We start from the raw sequence: 16,353 nt of genomic DNA, 5'->3' as shown, positions 1-16,353 counted from the left end.
ATGGATTAAATATGCCCGGTCAATGGATTTTGACCAAATAATAAATGTGACGAGACATTTAATTTTGTGAAATTAAATGACATAGCGTCGATCTACATTTTACGTAGGTAAATGTAGTATATTCACTTTCTCAAATCCGATTTCCGGTGAGTGAGAAATAGTGGATTAAAGTTGGGCATAATTAGCTTTTAATTAAAGCTTGGAGATGGAGCTTAGGGAATAATTAACTAGTGTTAATTATCCCACATTGGAGGATTAACACATCTTTAATGTGTATAAATTAAGTGACTTTATGTTACTTAATAATTATAGTGGACCAAGATGGGTGAAAGAGCCCACACGCGCGCACACGCGCGCGCCGCCGCCGCCGCCGCCCGCCCGAGCCCGAGCCCGTGCCCGTGCCCGTGCCCGTGCCCGTGCCCGTGCCCGTGCACGTGCTCGCGCTCGCGGTCGCGGGCCGCGGGCCGCGGGCCTCGGGCCTCGGGCCCGAGCCCGATCTCGATCTCGATCTCGATCTTGATCTTGATCTTGGACTTGGACTTGGATCTTGGATCTTGGCAATTGGTCTTTGGGCTTGGTGCTTGGCCCAAACTATTCTTTTTGGACCACCGCCGAGTCAGCAATCCAAGTGGCTTGACACGTCGTCAAGCGAGGCACAGTCACGGTTGCCACGTGAGAAATCCACACGCTCCACACACGGGTGGCACATTACAGCCACACGCCTGTAACCGACGTCGGTTACGTTTTTGCCATGATGAGCCTTCAATGGCTGGTTGACCCTGCATGGTGGTTGGCCTATAAATAGGCTAGCCATACCACTGCATTAGGACACACACCTACAAGCATTCTCTGCATAAGCTCTCTCCCTCTCCCTGCATTGTCTTTCTGTCGAAGCTCTACCCTCTCCTCCATCCCGTTCGCCGGAGCTCTGCTGATTGCGGTGCTGCATCAGAAGAGACGTAGCCGTTTTACCTTTGGGGACGACACGCCAAACCGAGAGCACTACCGGGGCGTATCTCGTCTTGCGGGAAGAGGCCTCCTCGACTCGGCTGTCATAGCATACTGGTTTAGTTGTTTCATTTTCGTTGTAACTTCAGTTCTTTTTTGTATTCCTTCTTTTGGGTTGTATTACGCCCGGTTTTGTTATCTTGTAATCCCAGAAACCAACATCAAATTTAATAATGATAAAATAAAAATTGTAGATTACGGGCGTAATAGGCGCCGAGAGCCTATTGGAGATCGGAGCACCTGTTTTGTATAAAAAAAGGAACGAAGCAACACCTAAGCCGCGCTAGGGTTTGTGAAGAACATAGGTTTCGAGAAAAAGAGCTTTTATTTCTTACTTCTCGATGTTTTTTTACTCTCTAATGAACTCTATATATAGAGTTCGGACACTGCTTGATTTGACTCTACGATTCAGGAAAGAATCAAGAAGAAAACCCGAAAAGATTTATCAATTCTAAACTAAGCAAAGATCGTTCAAAATATGGAAAATAAGATCTGCAGCAATAAACTAAAATAAGGAAAATATCCCTTGTAATCTCTAATGAGGCGTGAAGTCCTTGAAATGGGCGGGCCTTGACGTCGCATTTTCGGGCGGTCTTTCTTGCTCTTCACGGCACTTGCAGCTCGTCCTCTCATCTTTGTTTGACCATTGGCTGGCTCAATGTCGGAGTTCCTATCAGGACGTGATTGGAAGAGTTAAAAAGAATGTATTCTAGATTAAAATTTGCAAAATAATGTACACTTACTTTGTTTTCTTATAATTGTTCTCGTATTTTAATTTTAGTTGGTCCGTAAAAATGTTTACATTCCTGATTTCATGACTATCGTCTACTTCAGATGCCGTAAAATTGCTTTCTGTAATTTTCCGATGCCAAACAGTTGATCTTTTCTGGTTTATAATTTATTTATAGATATAAGAGTACTGCGGTCGTCGTTGGGCTGAATTACGAGATTGCAATTTACAGAACATAAAATAAAGTTCATAATTAAATCCCTGTTAGTTTAATATGGAGTAGAAATGTACTGAAGTAGGATGCAGTAGAGTTTAATCAAATGGATGAGGGATGTTAGTGCAGCCCGCAGCCCGTGGGCTGGCCCGAATAGCCCGCCCAATTTATAGGGTTACAGTTGAAAATTTATAGCCCGATAAAATCTCAACCCGATTAGCCCGCACCCGATTAACCCGCAACCTATTAGGACTCGACTCGAAAACCCGATGAGCTGGCCGGAAAACCCGAGAAAATTTTTATTGTTCTATTTATTTGACTCATAATTCGTCACTTCATTTATTATTTTTATAATATAGATAACAACATATATAACTTTCAATTTTATATTAAATATATAAACTATATATTAATTTTTATTAATATAATAATAAATAAATAAATTAGAAACTTCAAATTCACTAAAAAAATATATAAATTTCTAAAACATTCTTTAAATTTTCTCAAAATATGTTTATACTTCATTTTGCACATATCTCAAATATTAATATTTGTTCATGTTTATGTTTGAGTCTAAGCATATATCTCAAATTATCAAATTTATCATAGTTAAATGCTTTACTTCATTTTATAAATATAACTAATTTCTTCATTATTTATTAGATTGATCGCATGTTAATTTTATCGATAGCAACCCGATTAACCCGTTGGGCTAGCCCGAAACCCGGGCTTTTAGGATTAGGATTGAACTTTTATAACCTGAAAAAAATCACAACCCGATTAATCCGCACTCGATTGACCTGCAATCCGCTGGGCTTATTGACATCTCTAAAATGGAGTAAAGTATTTTAAGATATTATTGGAGTTCTTTCTATTTTTGTTCTAGGCTACTAATAGAATTCCATTTTAATGAAAGAGTGTAGAATCATTCCGACTTAGGGAGTGAAGCATAACTGTTATGCGTCTTTATTAATGAAACGCACAACCCTTATGCGTCTTTGGTTAGTGACGCACAACCATTATGCGTCGTTAAAGACGCATAACCCTTATGCGTCTTAGTGTAATGACGCATAACCCTTATGCTTCTTTCAGTCAGGTTTTAATAGAACACTGAAGGCAGAAGCAGCGCACAAAATATACTTTCAATTCCTCTCTCGGGTGTAGGCGATTTCCGGTGATTTTCAACGTTTTTCTCCATAAGATCCGGTAATTGTTCTTCAATTTAGCTACATTCATCATTATTCATGTTTATTTTGCTTTCATTTGTTAGTTTTACCCAATTTATTAAATTAGGGCTTGTAGGAAAAATGTCCATAATTGTTGTTTTTTTAAATGTTTTTTATGCAGAAATCATGCAAGTATTTGTGACTTTGTATTGGGGGTGGTACAGTAGTTCAACTACCACATATGGGTATTGGTTATGAACCATCTCGTGTCTGGCATTATGTAGCATCCTATCACAATACTGAGAAATACGCTGGTAGCGGTTCAATTGTCGGCAAACGCGTCCAGCCTCATGTGCCTCGACAAATGACCAGCACACCAAATAAGTGTCGCACAAGAATGATGCAGTCGAATCAATGCAATAATCAGGCAGGATACAATCCGCATACGGTGTCCACAGAAACTACAAAAAATAATACTCCCTCCGTCCCGTGCTACTCGCACGTTTGCTTTTCGGCTCGTCACAAAGTCCTTACACTATTTATAATTTAAGTTAGAATTAATGCATTTAATTAATATGTTAGTTTAAGTTAAGAGCTCTTTTATTAAGTGATGTCTCATTACACCTAAAATTCTTTTTTAATTACACAAAAAAATCAATCCCAAATTTACGGCCTAAAATGAAAAGTGCGAGTAGCATGAGACGGAGGGAGTATTAAAATCACAATTAATTTCATACTATAGTAAATTCATTAACTAAGACAACAAAAATAAATTTCACCTGGCCGGGACGAATCAGTGATAATTGATCACAATAATGAGCTACTGAATGTCGGGGAGCATTTCCAATTTCAGTAACTCCGTGCCACCTATACATAATATTAATGTCAAAAGTTACCAAAAAAATACATAATTACGTGAGTTAATGTAAAAAATACATTACTTGGCTCCACACGGGGTATACGGCGTGTGCATAGGCGATATAAAAAAGGATGGCCTCAATGTGGGCATTCTTTCCCACGCCCACAACTGCAAAAGAACCATAGGTCCACCCACATCTCTTTTCTGCCTGCCTACAGAAGCCTCACACAAATAATGCTAAAGCAGCACTACCCCAACTGATAGTAGACACTTCTTCCGGATCGTCAAAGGCATTTAACCACATAAAGGGGACCTTGCAGCCTGTGGTGTCCGGTATAATAAGCCCCCCTAACAAGATCAGAGCATGTATACGTGCTCTTTGGATGTATGCATAATCATGCAGCCCATCACCCAAAGGTATCGTCGCTTGGTGGATAAGAGATGTCATTAACAAATCGCCCTGCTTCGTTTTAGTTTCTACGTTAGGTATCCATCCCAACACATCTCGACGCTTGCTGGGCCAATCTTCATATCCGATAGGGTAGTCACGGCCAGTGAAAACACGACCCTCTGCTCTCAAACCCCACAGGCTTTGCACATCCTGTAAGGTTACGGTAACTTTTTCCAACTGGTAGGTGGAAACAGTGTGTCTCAGGCCTCCAGCGCTCGATCAAGGCAGTTATAAGCTCGTTGTCCATCCTCATCGGCCTTTCACATTCCAACACACCTTTGAAACCCCATACATCAAACCAATACTTCACATTTTCATGTATTGGCACTGCTCAAACCTTACTTTCCATCCTACGAACTCTCAAAACATTTGTTGTGCCATTTGCCAACAATGAGGCTGAAATGTGTTCGTTTTGATGAAAGAGTAATGATGGATCCTCAGGTCCATAACATAACTGTTCTTCAGAACTTGCAGAGGGCATCTACTTCAAAAAATTAAAAAAAATATTGTAAAACATAACCAAGATTCAATTTTTATCATAAAAACTCAACAATCTAACTAAATTGCAACTTGGATTGAAAACGGCAAGCTATATTCCAATTTGAAAACATGAGAAAGATTCAAATAGGCAACATAAGGGGCGCAATTACAAAAACTGAACACTTACTTCTACCCATTGAATTATATGCATATGAAATACACAAATAGGAAACAAAACAACAAAAATCGACCAAAAATCCATCAATTTCATCATAAACCCTAATTTTTGCTAAATTACAGAAAACCTGCACAAATTAAGCAATAAAGGATGTATGTAGCCAAATTGAAGAACGATTACCGGAATATGTTTGAAAATGATGGAAATTCGCTGGAAATTGCTGGGATTCGTCGGATGAAGTCGACCCTAGACGAATTCTGCATGTTTGTTCGCTGCTTCTGCTCTGTGCGAAGCCTTCTGCCTGTTTTAAAACCCGACGGAAGACGCATAAGTATTATGCGTTGCTAGGGAAAGATGCATAAGTATTATGCGTCATTTAAGAAAGATGCACAATTGTGTTGTGTCTTTAAAGACGCATAGTGATTATGTGTCACTACATAAAGACGCATGATGGTTATGCGTCTCTCTAGTAACGACGCATAACGGTTATGCGTCACTTCCTGAGTCGGAATACAACTAAAGCCCTTCATTAAAATGAAATTCCATTAACATGGATTACCAAAAATAGAATTTATCCGATATTATTGTCTATATAATTAGGGCATGACTGGTTTATAATAATTGAGGCTACTTGTGCTTTCTTACTAGCCACGTGCACGTGGAAAATTTTCCGACTACGTCAGCACAGTTACATCAGTCTTTTAAATTTACTTGTAAATAAATGATTTGCAAATACCCATTTACTAAATTTCAACCTCAAATATGATACGATACCTCAACCCACCGAACCGGAGCAGGCGGATGACGAACCACGGGAGCTAGATAAAGGGGAAGTAGTGCGTGAGGAGCAGCAGCCTCAATCCATTGCCGTGACGAAGCCCGCGAGGAAGAGAAGACCGCCGGAAAGACTTGGAGATTTTGTCTCCAAATAGGAGTCCGTTATTTTGCTATTTTATTTTGCTATTTTATTTCCTAGAATGTTGGTCTTTTATTATTTATTTTTGCACTTAAATCGAGCGTAATTATAAGCTCCGTCGGGTTTTCTTGTTGGTTCTTTCCCGATGTAGGATTAGGTCGAACCAAACCTAGGGTCCATAGATTATAAATAGGGCTATTTTGTTCATAACTCTTCATGAATGAAAATATTATTTTGCCCAACAACACGTTGACAACTGAAAATCTAGGCGACGCACTGCCCGACGGGAAAGAAATCTCGCGCACAGTCGATCCCCTTGAAGCCGCCGACCCTGTTCCGGGCGCCGGTACTGTTATATTGCCGCCAACCACGGTTGACGGCCCGTTAAGGGAGGAACAACCTTTAACATCTGGTGCTTTCATCGACGTAACTCATGAATCGTTTCAACAACAATGGAAAATCAGCGTGGCGACCGGATACGTTCTCGGATGGAACGCCGCGCCGGCCGGCCTTCACCAATCGCCGCACGGGACCCTTCCAACGGCCACAGATGGGGGACATGGACTTCGAACATCGTCCGACGTCGGATTCGCCCCACGACGACTCCGTGAACGGTAAATTGGATAGATTATTGGACAAGATGGACAAATTTGATATGTGGAGAGAGGAGACAGATCGTCGTATCGAGAGCATGGACCCGAATTTGTCGCGTGAACTGGAGCCCCCCCTAGGGTTTGACGATGTGGATGAGAGGGATTACGAGGAGTATCGCAGACGACAAGCGGGCGACAGGGGAGGTCGCGCCAGAAACCCTGGTCCCGGTTTCCGTGAGGGGGCGCTGGGCGATAGGGGCCGCCGCGGTGAGAGGGGCATGATCGGAGTGACTTGGGACCCCCCAGGGGCTTGTTACGCTCGTACGCAATTCGGAGGATGGCCACCACAGGCCGACAAACCCGCGACGTGCTGGGACCCCCCCCATAGGTATCAACCGCATGCGGCGGGATTCGACAAAACCGCGATCTCCATGAAGCCACCTCGGTTCGACGGCAGCGACGCCCCGAATTGGATCTCGAGGATTCAGTATTATTTTGATCATGTCTTGATGCCTGATGCCCAACGGCTTCATTACGCAGTCATGTTATTCGACCCTCCAGCATCAGAATGGGTATTTAATTACTGCGCCAATACCGATTTTGTCACGTGGCAGGAGTTCCTCGAGGATGTTCGCCACCGCTTTGACAGACAGAGCTTCAAGGATTACTTCGGTTTGATAGCCAAGTTGACCCAAACAGGCACGGTGTGAGAGTACCATGATACATTCGAAAAGTACTTAAATAGGGTCCAGGGTGTCCCCGAAGCAAAATTATACACTTTGTTTGTATCGGGGCTAACAGCGAATATGCAGGAACGCATAAAATTACACCGCCCGACGTCTCTAGCGGCGGCTATGGCTTTGTCACTTGATCTCGCTGACGCGCAGCCTGATCGGAGCCCGGCGCAGCCAACGACTGGTTATACACGCAAACAGTGGCAGAGTCATGACAATAGGGTACCGACGGCCCCAGCTAGTTCCCAACCGTCGATGATTGCAGGGTCCGGGACGGGGCCCGCGACTGGTCAGGGCCAACGGCCGAAGGAGCTGCAGCGGCCACCGGCAGTTAGAGTGTCGCAGCGGAGAAATCGGAGCGTTCTCGCCTGGGCCTATGGTGGCACTGTCCGGAAAAATGGGTCATTGGTCACATGTGCAGGCAGCGTTTGCTATGCTACGGGGACGAGGACGACATATTGGGCGATGAGGAGAATGAGGTTAACCGAGACGAGGAGGACATTGGAGAAATAGCGCATATCCACTCACTGGATGGGGGTCGCCGGTCGAGACCGTTCAGGGTTGTGGGCCAAATTCAGGATCGGGAGGTTTGCATCCTGGTCGACACCGGCAGTGATAGAGATTTCCTTCACCCGGCAATCGCGGAGAGTCTCCAGTTGCCTTTATCGCCGATTAGACCATTCCGGGTATTCGTCGGTAATGGAGCCGCCTTACTCTGCACTCATATGGCGAGACAGACACGGTTGAAAGTACAGGGATCAGTGTTCGAAGTGGACCTACACATCTTGGCGATTCATGGCCCGGATGTGATTTTAGGGATGGATTGACTGGAGTCACTGGGAAGGGTTTCCGCGGACTTCGCGGGTAAGACCTTGGAGTTCATGCACGAAGGCCGGCCATTCACATTGAAGGGAATCACAGCCCCCCCACGCCGCCTCGGGGTGCACTCCCTATTCTCGTTGCGATCATCGTCCGTCGTGTCGGTGTGTTTTGAGATTGCATTATTGGAGCTGGATTCAGTGCCGCCGGGGTCGGACACATTTCCCGAGGGTTTACCACAAGGGGTGGCGACGGTTTTGGAGGATTTTAGGGATGTTTTCAGCGTCCCAACCGAGATGCCCCCGTCCCGCCAATACGACCACAGGATCCATTTGCTACCGGGGTCGAGACCGGTCAACGTGCGCCCATACAGGTACCCCTATTTCCAGAAGAATGAGATCGAGCGGCAGGTACGGGAAATGTTAGACCAGGGAATCATCCAACGGAGTAGCAGCCCGTTCTCATCACCAGTGTTACTTATCAGAAAGAAAGACGGGTCTTACCGTTTCTGCATTGACTATCGAGCGCTGAACAATGCTACGGTCCCTGACCACTTCCCAATCCCAACGGCAGACGAGCTTTTTGATAAATTGGGGAAAGCAAGTGTATTTTCAAAACTGGATTTGCGCTCGGGATATCACCAAATTCGGATGAATGAAGACGACGTCTTCAAGACAGCTTTCCGCACCCATGATGGGCACTTCGAGTTCCTCGTTATGCCTTTTGGCTTGACGAATGCGCCGTCTACCTTCCAGGCCGCTATGAACTCCATCTTCCAACCGATGCTACGGAAGTTTGTTATCGTCTTCTTTGACGACATCTTGATCTATAGCCCGACTGTTGAAGATCACAGCACTCACCTGTCAGCCATCCTAGGGGTTTTGAAGGAACACAGCTTCTACGTCAAGCTGACCAAGTGCTCTTTTTGCAACCCGACAATGGAGTATCTTGGTCACCTCATTGCCGACGGCTTATTGAAAGCGGACCCCACAAAAATTGAAGCAATGACAGCATGGCCCGTGCCCCGAACCGTGAAACAATTGAGGGGTTTCTTGGGATTAACGGGCTACTACAGGAGGTTCGTTGCCCAATACGCGTTAATTGCCGCCCCACTGACCGACCTCCTCAAGAAGGACGCTTTCTGCTGGTCGCCCGCCGCGGAAGAGAGTTTTATGGCCCTGAAGCATGCGATGACACAGACACCGGTGCTTAGGTTGCCCGACTTTGACCGGCCGTTTTGTGTGGAGACAGATGCATCCGATTCGGGCATTGTGGCCGTTCTATTGCAGGATAACCACCCCATCTCTTTCTATAGCAAGAAACTGGGGCCGCGTCGTCGAGTGGCATCAACTTATCACAAAGAATTGTATGCAATCGTGGAGGCAGTGCAAAAGTGGCGTCAGTACCTATTGGGTCGCGAGTTCGTCATTCGAAGTGACCAGAAGAGTTTGAAAGAGTTACTTCAGCAGGTGGTTCAGACGCCCGACCAGCAGCTCTACGTACGCAAATTAATGGGTTACAAATTCACTATTGAATATAAGAAGGGCAGTACGAACAGAGTGGCGGACGCTCTGTCACACCGCGAAGAGTCGCAGGCCATGGCTGATGCCGCGGGGATAGCAGAAGCGGCAACCGACGACGCCGACCTGCGCTGCCAAGAGCTCATCACCGTGACCCAGCCGGTACCTCAGCTCCTAGGCTTGATCCGCCGCGAGACAGTTTCGTCTCCGGAAATGCGCGAGATCATGGCGGCTATTAAGAGCGGGGGTGCAGCCGCTCATTTATCTCTTGTCGACGGCCTTGTGTACTATAACCGTCGCATTTATATCAGCTCGCGATCATCGGCCCGAGTATCGATCATGGCAGAGTACCACAGCTCGCCAACGGCGGGCCATCCGGGGTTCGAGCGCACATTGAGACGAATAAGAGCAGAATTTTATTGGCCTAGGATGAAGGCAGAGGTGAAGAGGTTTGTGGAGGCCTGTGTCGTGTGTCAGACGACGAAATATTCCACGCAGAAACCCGCGGGGCTACTGCAACCTTTGCCGGTACCCTCGCGCGTATGGGAGGATGTCTCCATGGATTTTGTCACCGGTCTGCCGCAGTCTCGCGGTTACACAGTGATTATGGTGGTGGTAGACCGTTTATCCAAGTATGCCCATTCTGCTTCCCTACCGACCCGATTCGACGCGTTACGGGTTGCTCACCTGTTTGTTAATACGGTGGTCCGCCATCATGGGTTTCCAAAGACATTGGTGTCGGACAGAGACTCGGTCTTTCTAAATCAGGTATGGGCAGATTTAATGCGTTTGAGTGGAACAAAGTTGAATTTTTCGACCGCATATCACCCGCAGTCGGATGGACAGACAGAGGTTCGAAACAGAGGTTTGGAGCAGTATTTACGCTCGTTCACGGCAGACCGGCCATCCAAGTGGGCAAATTTTCTCCCGTGGGCGGAGCTTGCTCTCAATAGTTTTCATCATGCAGGATTGGGCATGTCGCCTTTCAAGGCGTTGTACGGTCGCGAACCTCCCAGCCTTGTGTTCGCGCAACCGTCGGCTTCGACCCCCCCTTCCGCCGCGGAGCTGATCCGTGAACGAAGCAGGCTTTTGGTGGAGTTACGGCGGAATTTAGAGCGCGCCCAGCAGCGTATGCGAGAGTCCGCAAATAAACATCGTCGTCATGTCGAGTTTGAGGTGGGCGACTTGGTTCTCTTGAAGCTTCAGCCATATAGGCAACACTCGGTGGCACGCCCGCAATCGGCGAAATTGGCAAGGCGTTACTACGGTCCCTTTGAGGTTTTGGACCGTATAGGGCCGGTGGCATATAGGCTGCGGTTACCGGAGGGCAGTCAGATTCATAACGTCTTTCACGTAGGTCTCCTTCGACCATTCGTGGCAGGCGACACGGCGAGCGAAGGGATGGAGCTTCCGTCGGAGTTTTTTGGTGATAGACCGGTGGTGTACTCGGTCCGCCTTCTTGATCGGCGGGTACTTTGGCACGCAGGAAGCCCGGTTGAACATGTCTTGGTACGATGGTCTGACGGGACGGATTCTCCGACGTGGGAGCCTTTGGAGTTAGTGCAGAGAAGGTTTCCGAATGTGCTCCTTGAGGACAAGGAGGTTGCTATGGGGGAGGGAGTTGATACGATACCTCAACCCACCGAACCGGAGCAGGCGGATGACGAACCACGGGAGCTAGATGAAGGGGAAGTAGTGCGTGAGGAGCAGCAGCCTCAATCCATTGCCGTGACGAAGCCCGCGAGGAAGAGAAGACCGCCGGAAAGACTTGGCGATTTTGTCTCCAAATAGGAGTCCGTTATTTTGCTATTTTATTTCCTAGAATGTTGGTCTTTTATTATTTATTTTTGCACTTAAATCGAGCGTAATTATAAGCTCCGTCGGGTTTTCTTGTTGGTTCTTTCCCGATGTAGGATTAGGTCGAACCAAACCTAGGGTCCATAGATTATAAATAGGGCTATTTTGTTCATAACTCTTCATGAATGAAAATATTATTTTGCCCAACAACACGTTGACAACTGAAAACCTAGGCTACGCACTGCCCGACGGGAAAGAAATCCCGCGCACAGTCGATCCCCTTGAAGCCGCCGACCCTGTTCCGGGCGCCGGTACTGTTACATTGCCGCCAACCACGGTTGACGGCCCGTTAAGGGAGGAACAACCTTTAACAAAATATGGGTGGGAAAATAATTGCTTTTCTTTCTGAACATTTTGATAGTAATTGTTTTAATCATATCTCCCCAAATAGCTTTAAGAGAAAGAAGTAGCAAGAGAGTAGATGAGAAAATATAGTGAAAATAGTGTTAGTAGACTGTGGGGTTGATTTTTTAAAATAGAGATATTTTTAGAAGACACAGTATAAAGGTAATTAAAGATATTCTTTTTGTTGAAACTATAATTCAACTCTATTCGATCTTGATTGTATCTTCCAAACGCTAGAAATGACAGATTGCTCAGCAACTTCACTGCAGATGAGATTTAATTTTCACTTCAACATTTCATTGTTTCCGATCTATTTATATGAGATGGGATCGAGTACTGTTAGTCTGTGATTATAGTTGCACTGTATTCAATCTATTTTCGATATTTCGTCTAGTATTGACATGCTTATAGTAATAACACTATATGAGATTTAATAATTGATCGAGGGTCATCCTTTTGTTTTCTTACCCATGTCCATGTCCATGTCCATGTCCATGTGGAAAAACTTTTAGTCACCACATTACCCGGAAATTTCTCTACCACTCATTTACTAAAATCTATCTATAAATTGGTGATCAAATTAACACAAAATCTCATCCAAAAAGACTCATTTAATAGTTAACATAAAAAATATGGGTGGAAAAGTAATTTCATTTCTAAACATTTTGGTGGTATTTGTTCTCATAATGTCCCCCCAAGTAGCTTTTGCAAGAGAACTTGCGGAGACTACCAGTATCAAAAGTATGCTCTTTTCATCTATTGTTATTATTAATTCAGGTTGTTTTATGAGTATGTAGATATATATGATCACAGAATTTTTTACTACTCATTCTCAGCCACATGACGAGTCACTAACCGTCATGTTGTTTCAAAATTATAGTATGATGTTTTTATTAACAATAATTGATAAAAACTGTGCATATATTGTTGCTAATATATTTTTATTTGTGGAAGCCGAGACGAACGCCGTTAAACCAATCCGGGGAGGACCCATTGAACCAATCGGGGGCCCAGGTTACAAGCGCCGCAGATGTAATTACAAGACTATTTGTCGCGGAAGGCCACCTTCCGCCCAGACCAAACCTTGAGAATCCAAGCCCGAACACCCAATGTTTGAAGAGTTGAAGTACAATACTATTAAATAATTTCAAATAAAATATTTCCAAACTGTAAGGTGTTTATGATTATGCCGATGTATGTCCTTTTAATTTTGGTTGAGTTAAAGCAATATTGTGGTTCTTGTTTAAGGTTTTGTGAGTTATATGAGTATGTTTTAGGTTTACTTCTCGTTCTTTAAAATTGGCAAATTCATCAAAACCAAAATTTTCATGTTTTAAATCTAAAATGCTTGTAATATCCGAGTTTATCAACCCTTCAAATAAGGCAAGAAAAAATACTAAATTTAAACTCAAAAGTTGGATATTGTATTACAATTGGTTGCTCCAACAATCTTAATATATATGCTCCAAAGACGAAGCAATCAATGAGATGAAATTGACATGGCGCAACCAACTACTAATTTCAACGTGACCTTGAATTTATGAACTAACAAGAATATATAGGAGAGAGTATATATTCTTTCCACGTTGAGATTTTAGACTAAGGCATCATTTGGTGGCTTTGTTACAACAACATAATAGGATTTATCCAGGTTAAACTGTATGTTTGGTACTTGGTAGCTATATTACATTTCCATGTAGCCTTTGTCTTGTATCTGACCCGCATAAAACCCAATGAAAAAGCCTATGTTTTAACTAGAAAACTAACTTCCAATTTGGTCAAATTACAAATCGTGTCTCGAATATTGTATCGGTAACAAACACGGATTTTGCATGTTTTAAAGGACTAGATTTGACTCATTTTAAATGTCAATCATGCAAATTATGTTCCTAAATTGTATATGTTATACATTTGGTATTTTTGACATGTTTGTTGATAAATGATAGAAAAAGACAGAAAAGGGTGCAATAAGGGCCAAGGTACATCCACCTCAGTTCAAGCCGATTTTCCCAGCAGTTTTAGAGTCCAGTCAGTAATTAATTCATATCATTCTCTTCCTCTTCGAACCTTGTTTGAGAGGATTATAGAATGTAGCTGGTAATCTTGTTTGAAGACCTATATAATAAAAATTCTAGTATTAGAATTGGTCTCTCAATTGAGAATCACTATATTTACTGTCATGACCGCCCTTTAGGGTTAATAAATATGGGCGATCGTGATTAAGAGAATTTAATAAAAAGACGAAAAGGACTAGGGTTTTAATAACGAGCTAGACCAACAATTAATATTCAAATAAAACGACCAAGAATTTGACATAAATTAGTAAAATCTCAAATATTCAATATCCAAATAATTTAGGTTGCAGCCCAATAAACGATAAGTGAAAGAAATGTCACAGCGGAAACGACCAAGAGTAAGAGTGACGTCATGTGTGAAGACACGACGACACCCATAATTCAAAAACAACAGTTCATTTACCAATTTACTTGCTCAACACCATCGTACTCTCGTCGCCGCTCAACCTGCACATAAGGAAAACACATGCAGGGCTGAGTACTATAAAAATACTCAATGGGCTCATGCCGAAAACATTTTCAATAAAGAGTAATTTATCATGCCATTCACAAGTAACCATCGGGGTTTAGCTTTAGAAATGCCCGAGGCACTCAAAATCATTTCCCATTGTAAAAGTCGACTGATCAGTCATTTTCCCATAGACCTTTACCATATCTGCCAATACATGACTTGGAATGTGGCCACAAACCAAGCCACTAGACCGGCCAGCCCGTACGCTAGCACACGATCTACCATAGGTGTACACTAGTCCAAGTAGGGTTTGCGGCCCTACGAGGACCCGAATTCGATTTATATAACAATGGCATATAGCCACATCAGATAGGCACGATAAAAAAAAACAAATCACGGCATGATAAACACAGTTTCATTCCCATCGATAAAATATTTAGGACATCGTCCTTATTTAAAAGAAAGCCCACAAAATACTTAGTTAGAAAGCCCACCTCGGCTGCTAAATTCTCAAATACTTTCTTCCCCTTGGTACCACGATTCACTTGTGATGATTCACCTTTAATATTTAGATAATACACAAATCAACACACTTTTCAAGTAATTAAAAAAATGCATGCTTCCTAATTAAAGTTGTTTATCTTTTTTTTTCACGGTTTTCAATTATTCGTCGGCCGCCCAAGCCCATAATTCCTCCGTTGGCTCATCGGATTTTTCTTAATGATATCAAATTAAATCCTAAGATTTAATTAAGCAGTGATTAAATTTTCACAAATTATTCCAGGAATTAAATAAATAATTCCCATGAGGAATTAAATTATCAGTCCAAGGATTTATTTTAACTGACCCAATTTAATTTAAGGGGTGATGAGCCCGAAAGAAGTAGGCCAAAATCACATTCCTCAAAATAAAAAAAATAGGGAGGCCCAAGAAAAATGGCCCACCTAGCAATACTTCCTTCTTAATAAACACACGGTGCCTCCCAGTCCACTTTAACAATCATCAATATATTAAGAAAGATAATTAATCTATACTAATAATTTTAGGTACAAATTAAAATCTTATGAGGCAGTTTCATGTGTACTATAAACGTAATCCCCATAATCGAATAGTTAAGTTTATTAAAATATTGATTTTAAACCATTACTACTAATAAAAACAAGAAAGCAACTGACCCCATTCTCGGTTGCTATTCTTCTCTCTCTCTTTCTCACCTTTCTTCCCCAAAACTCCTCTCTACTGTAAATCTCAAACAAAGAACACACCCAAATCCCTCCATTTCGCCAACAATCAAAATGAAGATTTCACAGACACACACACAAATTCATTTCTCTCTCTCTCTCATTTTTTTCTCACAAAATTTAAATTCAACCAAACTTCCAAAACGCCGCTGTGGGTCGCTGCCGCAGCTGTCGACCCCAAAATCCGGCGAAGCACCGCGCTACCGTTGAAGCCACCACAGCCGTCGTCGCTGCTCCGGCAGCCCCGATTCCACCCCGAAACAGCCCCGTTTTCCCATTAAAGGTTCGTTCTTGGTTTAGTTATGTCCGGTTCTTAATTCGGTTGCTTCGATTTACTCGATTAGAGATCTATTTCAGATTTCATGAGATGCACAAGAATGGAATAGGAATGGGGTGTAAGAAGTGTCTTAGAGATGGTTATCGAGAGGTTTAGGTAGGCTGCAAATATTAGGGCTCTGCATATTGGATAGTTTGGGAGGAAAAAGTTGATTTGTATTGTATTGTGTATATTGTTACAATCGTTCCTCATCTTTAAATAGAGGGGAATACAAAGTATTTTGGTAAAGAATAAAATCTATTTCCATACAATGTATTCCATATTAATTGTGCACTAATTCCTTCCCTGATTTGTCGAGATCATAGTTGCTGATTTCTCTCCCTTGATTTAGGTAAGTTTGACACTCCCCCTCAAGTTGAGCGACGGTATCTCCGATGCT

At 43.3% G+C, this 16,353-nt stretch overlaps 3 long non-coding RNA genes across 3 annotated transcripts; 2 read left to right on the top strand and 1 right to left on the bottom strand.

Moving 5' to 3' along the window:
• Window positions 1–1,449: 1,449 nt before the first annotated feature.
• On the bottom strand, window positions 1,450–5,527 carry LOC121796452. The gene is made up of 4 exons (XR_006049766.1): window positions 5,267–5,527; window positions 4,060–4,909; window positions 3,898–3,985; window positions 1,450–1,678 (listed from the first exon to the last, which is right to left on the bottom strand). It is a non-coding gene; the product is annotated as an uncharacterized LOC121796452 (long non-coding RNA).
• A 6,937-nt stretch (window positions 5,528–12,464) lies between these two features.
• Window positions 12,465–13,117, top strand: LOC121794027. Its single transcript, XR_006049218.1, has 2 exons — window positions 12,465–12,611; window positions 12,825–13,117. It is a non-coding gene; the product is annotated as an uncharacterized LOC121794027 (long non-coding RNA).
• A 1,936-nt stretch (window positions 13,118–15,053) lies between these two features.
• LOC121796001 lies at window positions 15,054–16,234 on the top strand. The gene is made up of 2 exons (XR_006049683.1): window positions 15,054–15,920; window positions 15,995–16,234. It is a non-coding gene; the product is annotated as an uncharacterized LOC121796001 (long non-coding RNA).
• Window positions 16,235–16,353: the final 119 nt, after the last annotated feature.

This window comes from Salvia splendens, chromosome 3, assembly GCF_004379255.2.
Source record: "Salvia splendens isolate huo1 chromosome 3, SspV2, whole genome shotgun sequence".
In the NCBI taxonomy this organism is placed as follows: domain Eukaryota; kingdom Viridiplantae; phylum Streptophyta; class Magnoliopsida; order Lamiales; family Lamiaceae; genus Salvia; species Salvia splendens.
The sequence above is the reverse complement of the archived record's forward strand: the minus strand, read 5'-3'. Positions and strand labels throughout refer to the sequence as shown.